General features: G+C 48.5%; 1 long non-coding RNA gene across 1 annotated transcript in view; it reads right to left on the bottom strand.

Annotated features, from left to right (window-relative positions):
• Positions 1–218: 218 nt before the first annotated feature.
• The window catches only part of LOC111538157, a 69,714-nt gene continuing 63,932 nt past the window's right edge, over positions 219–6,000 (bottom strand). The window contains exon 4 of the long non-coding RNA XR_002730237.2: positions 219–429. This is a non-coding gene — a long non-coding RNA (uncharacterized LOC111538157). The remainder of the gene's footprint in view (positions 430–6,000) is intronic.

The raw sequence follows: 6,000 nt of genomic DNA, 5'->3' as shown, positions 1-6,000 counted from the left end.
CCCGGCCCCAGACTGCAAGGAACATGCACACCTCTCCCTTCCTCACCATAGACAAATTACCAAATTCTGGTGCTTCTAGGCAGGTTGTGCCCTACTGAAAGCCAGGTACCGGCAGCTCACTCTATGCCTGTTGAAACGGCCATTCAGAAAGGGGGTGCTTTTCCTGGTTGGCTGCAGATATGTTTTATTTATACTTCATTTACCAAAATGTCCCCAACAGATTGCAGCAGAGGAACTGGAAGCACGACCTTGCTGGTCTGCATGTGTTCCCAGGCCAAGTCCCAGGGTGCAAAGTGAGCTCTCGGGCTTCCTTTCTGCTGAGGGTAGAAAATCATCTGCTCAGGATAACTTGGTGTCTTCTGATGTAAAACGGGGAAACACTCGGTCCCTTCAGGGTCTGTCCCTCTCCTCTCCAGGGAAGGTCTGAGCCTGGAGGAAGGGAAGTGCATATTATTCTGACCACAGTGGTCCCCACTGCCCACTGGCCTTGGAGGGCTGACCCTCATCCCCTTCTGTCCTTGTTTTCATAGCTGGGGATTTGAGGATGACGGCTGCCTTCCTCTGCGCTCTCCATTCACAAGGCCTCCCTTGTGCTGAGTCCCCCAGCCCTCTCCCAGCAGTGCCCCAATCTCAGGGGGCTCAGATTCTCCTGGAGGCTTTGCAGACATGTACCATGGAGGGCCTGTGAACTGTGAGGCCAGGAGACCCTTCAACTCACTGCTCCTTGCTCTGCAGCCAGGCGGGACCTGGCCCTTCCATCTAGATCATGAGCAGAGAAGCAAGATGCAACTTGTCCCTGCTGCCCCTCTCGTGGGTCTGGGCTTGCTGCTGCTGCTTCACCCAAAGTTGATCCAAGAAGGGGGCAGGAATATCCTCCACATGGACATATGCCCAGCAAAAATCAGGATTTAAAATAATACACAATCTCTGTTTCTTCTGCTATGAAAGACAGTGAGACACTGCAAAGTGGCATGCTTTGCCCTTGCTAACACAGTCAGGAAGTGGAGAACAAGGACTCCCCTCCAATCCTGTATTCCCGCCTCTGTCATTGCCATTGCACACCCATCCTTGTGTTCCCTAAAAACAGCAATGAGAAAACACCCCAACTTCCCTGTGCACTGGGTAGTTGCCCGCCTCCTCTTATACAGACCGTATGCAAATCCCCTATTACATCACAGTTAGCAGAAAGTGACCCAAATGGAACTGTGAACACCCTATGGGCAGAAAATGAGAAGTAAGATCATATCGGTCCTTCTGACAGTTAAAGTAAAATTTTATGTGAGCAATATACTCTCGCTCTGATTACCATGCAGTATAATTTTATTCTGGTTTTCCTGGGCCTGCTGAACCCCTGCTCTTTTAAGTGTTCCAATGCTCTGCTTGCCAAGATAAATGATTATAATTGACAGGGCATTGTCAATCTATCGAGAAACTGATTTCATTAAGCATGCCAAGGGCCAGCTCTGGGGCAGGTGGCTGAGCTGAGAGGGGTTTGATCTCACCCTCTCCCTGTAGTACAGTCCACACTGGCACCAAAGGCTGGAGGGCAAGAGAACAAAGGGAACGTTATGTTTCTGAATTCAAATCTTTCCCTTTGAAATGAGGCGTCCGGAATGGCCAATAAAACTGTGGAAATGGATTTCTGGCTGCATTTGATGTTAAGCCTTTAGTGTCAAGCGCCAGGTCTACCAGTTACCTTCCCCCCACCCTTCCTTTCTTTCTTCCTTTTGCCCCCCTTGTCTTCCCCCCTTCTCTGGATGGCCTTGTGGGGAATTTGTCTTTTCATAAATAATTTCTTAGAGTTGGCAGCTAGAAATAGTTGCATCCCATTTCTGCTTTGACGTGAGAAGAGCAAATTAAGTCTTAAAAGGATAGAGACTCGCTCTTGTGTCTGTAATAGAATTGGTCTCATATAGATTGATTAAGACCCAGACTTCTCTGGCTTCAGTGTTAAATCCTCTGTTTATTAAGGCAACTCCATGCACGGAGTCTCCGTCCTTTCCCGTTGAGTCATCATAATCCTGCATTCCATCCCTTTCTACCTAAACGAAGAGTTGGAGAAAAAGTTCAGACTCTGGGGCCTCGTCCCTAATCATCTGTGGCCAGATATACCCAACAAGGAGCCAAATTTTCATCTTCAGCCTTTAGCCTCGTCCTTGACTGAGAGAAAAAGATACAGCCATCCAAGGTGATGTCCTCGCCGCCCTGCTGAACCGTGCTCAGGCTGAGGAGGAGGATGGAAAACAGAGCTTTGAACACCCAGCCCATCATCAGCTTGCAAAATCCCAGTGAAACTGGTGTGTAGCCCTACCCACCCCGGCTATATCCCTGAGTGGGATCAAGCTAATTGGCCCCACTCACATATGGTTCATGGTTTGTGATAAGAGGAGAGGAGCTGTGAACAGAACAGGAAGCAAGATATGGAATCCAAAAAACCCAGTTTCCAGTCCTGATGCTGCCCCTGATGGGCTGATGTGGGGCTGCTGGCTCCTCCCTGGGCTCAGACTTCCAGCTGTAAAACGAGACCCCCCGCCACAAGTTCCAAAGCAGCTGGGACCCTCGAAATCCGTCATACGAAGAAGAGTTCATGTCCCTGCAAGAACACCACAGCCATTAACCTCATTCACCCTTCATAAGAAGTTAGCTGAGTGTCGTGGCGCGCACCTAGAATCCCAGCTACTCGGGAGCTGAGGCAGGAGAATCACTTGAACCCTGGAGGCAGAGGTTGCAGTGAGCTGAGATTGAGCCCCTGCACTCCAACCTGGGTGACAGAGTGAGACCCTGTCTCAAAAAAAAAAAAAAAAAAAAAATTAAGCAGAGAAAGTACTATTTTCTTCCACTCTCGGAGTGGGGAAGTTGAGGCACAGAGGACCTGCAGCAGTGATAGAGCCACTCAAGGGAAGAGTGCCATTTCCTGTAATAAAACCACCTAGGTTGGCTGGAAATCACACACACACACACACACACACACACACAACTCAGGGTAAACTGTACCAAACAGTTTCTTAAACAGGTAGAACAGCTGGCAAAGTAGCAAGAAGTCCTGAAGTCCAAATCTAACTGGGATTAGAGAAGGAAGTGGAGCTGCAAAGCCCTGAGGACATCTCTTAACTCTATGGGGACTTTGACCTTGCATTTTCAGAGCCTCCAAGGGTACCGAGATATGCGGCAAAGCCCAGGGCCCATTCAGGTGGAGTGGGGATGGGAAGGGAGGTGAAGGGAGAGTGTCCAAAAGAAGATCCTCCTTATAAAAAGTCAGATTCTCAAAGGGTGCAAAGGCAAGCTCAATGGACACACACACACACGGAATAAAGGCCAAGTGTTAAGCAGAAATGTCCTTAGAATGTCAGTTGGGGACCCACAACACAGCGCCCCTCCCTCTCTGGCTTCCCTCTGAGTTGCTCCCACACTCCCCAACTCTTGCCCTCCTCTCCTCCCCTGCCTCCTGTAGGCTGCAGGCTCAGGCTAAAGCTGCCGCTGGACACCCTCCGCACATACAGCCCCAGTTTCATCCGCTTTGGCCAATCTCTGTATCAATTACATCTCTTCTAATCAGAACCCTGGAAAAAATCAAATCAAGCTTTGTCTGCTCAGATGTTACAATTTCTCTCCTAATAATAACAATACATTCGATGAAAATCATAGACACGTCTTCTAGAAACAGCTTCTCTTATATTTTCATGGACCCAAACCATGTCTGAGAGATGGGACGGGACACAGATGCCAGTAGAGAGGGGACATCATCTGGGGACACCACCCCTGGCCCCAACTCCTCCTCTGGCTGACACTGGCCTTGTGATGGTTCTACTCCATTTCAGGGCTATGCCTAACATCAGACTCTCTGCAACCCCACCTTTTTTTCCTAAAGACAGAACCTGCTAAGGAAAGAAGGATGAGCTGCTCCAAACCCCTGGGTGTCTCCTTGACCTCATCCAGGTCCTGAGCAACAGGAACAGGCCAGAGGCCACAAAGTGCACCAGCAGGGGCAGCGCCCTGGGAGGTCCCAGCAGGTCCCCGCCTTGGCCACACCACAGCACAGCCAGTGTGAAGGGCTGGCCCAACCCTTGGTGCTTTTCTGCATGCAATAGCTTCTTTGCTTCTCATGGCAACCCTGCTGAGTGGGGAGGGGCAGGGCAGCCCTTACTGTACACATTTACAGATGAGGACAAAAGGCTGGCAGGCAAGTCACCCAGCAGAGGCATGAGAGGACTGGGGAGAGGGGAAATGAGGATCTGAGAAGGTGCGCTTGCCGTTTACAAACAGCCTCCCTCAGATGAGCTTAGAGACAAGCAAGGAACAAGGCAATGGTTTTTAACTTGACTTTTGCCAGGGGAGCTGTGTTTCCTGTCCTTCAGCCCCCAGTGTCTGGACCACATGGTCACATCTTCAATAAAGTGAATTGAGTTTGGTTTATACAACAGAAGAAGACCATCACCTTCTTGTCACTGGATTGATGGTGCTGAGATGGAGGAAGTAAAAGGGTTGGAGATGGGCCGGGTGTAGTGGCTCACACCTGCAATCCCAACACTTTGGGAGACCGAGGCACGCAGATCACTTGAGGTCAGGAGTTAGAGACCAGCCTGGCCAACGTGGCGAAACCCTATCTCTACTAAAAACACAAAAATTAGCTGCGCAAGGTTGTGCACCCCTGAAGTCACAACTACATGGGAGGCTAAAGCAGGAGAATCGCTTGAACCCCGGAGGCGGAGGTTGCAGTGAGCCTAGATCATGCCACCTGCACTCCAGCCTGGGTGACAGCAAGACTCCATCTCAATCAATCATCAATATAAAATAAAATAAAAGGTTTGAAGAGGAAGGCAGGGAGAAGTACTGCATGCTTCGCCAGAACTGAAAATCGGTCCTGAAATTTTTGAAACCTTATTTAGGATTGGAGAGGGTGTCTAATTTCAAAGCTTCCAAATGATCTGTTTTTAACATATACATGAAGATGTCAATTTATCATTGGAGAAAGAGAATACTCTTGTTTTTGTGAAAAACCAACACATAACAGGTTCTTTTGGAGCTAAAGCAGAAGCCTGCAGCTGATACAGCTGTATCTGTGAACCACACCATTCTGTATCCAAGTCAGCATGTATTTGCTGAGACCTACTGCATACCAGACACTGTTCTAGGCTCTGGAAAATGGCAGTGAATAAAACAGATAACAATTCTCACCCTCATAGAGAAGACAGATAAAAATAAGTTATCCGACTTTAGGGTATATATCAAAGATGTTAAATGCTTTGAAGGAAAACAAAACAAGGAGAAAGGTGGGGAATGCTAGAAGGGCTGGGAATTTAAATACAGCAATCAGGGAAACCCTGTTCTAAAAGGGCGGAGAGTAAAAAAATGAGCTATCAAGCCATGAAAAAACTTGGAGAAAACTTTCATGGATAGCACTAAGTGAAAGAAGCTAGTCTGAAAAGACTACCTACCATATAATTCCAACTCTATGACACACGGGAAAAGGCAAAACCTTGGAGACAGTGAAAAAAGATTGGTGGTTGGCAGGGGTCGGGGGAGAGAGTGATGAACAGACAGAGCACAGAGGACTTCTAGGGCAGTGAAAATACTCTACATGGTCATACAATGGGGGATCCCTGTCAACTGAGTTCTTCATTGGCCCATCCCCACTGTATTAGTCCATCCTCATGCTGCTATAAGGATATACCCAAGACTGGGTAATTTATAAAGGAAAGAGGTTTAATTGATTCACAGTTCCACATGGCTGGGGAGGCCTCAGGAAACTTACAATCATGGCAGAAGGGAAAGCAAACACATCCTTCTTCACATGGCAGCAGCAAGGAGAAGTGCCAAGCAAAAGGGGGGAAAGCCCCTTATAAACCATCAGATCTCATAAGAACTCACTCACTTTCATGAGAGGAGCAGCATGGGGAGTAACCACCCCATGATTCGATTACCTCCCACCGGGCCCCTCCCATGACCCGTGGGGATTATGGGAACCACAATTCAAGATGAGATTTGGAAGGGGACACAGCC

The sequence above is a fragment of the Piliocolobus tephrosceles genome, chromosome 6 (assembly GCF_002776525.5).
Source record: "Piliocolobus tephrosceles isolate RC106 chromosome 6, ASM277652v3, whole genome shotgun sequence".
NCBI classification, from domain to species: Eukaryota; Metazoa; Chordata; class Mammalia; order Primates; family Cercopithecidae; genus Piliocolobus; species Piliocolobus tephrosceles.
This window is presented reverse-complemented; position numbering and strand designations above follow the sequence as displayed.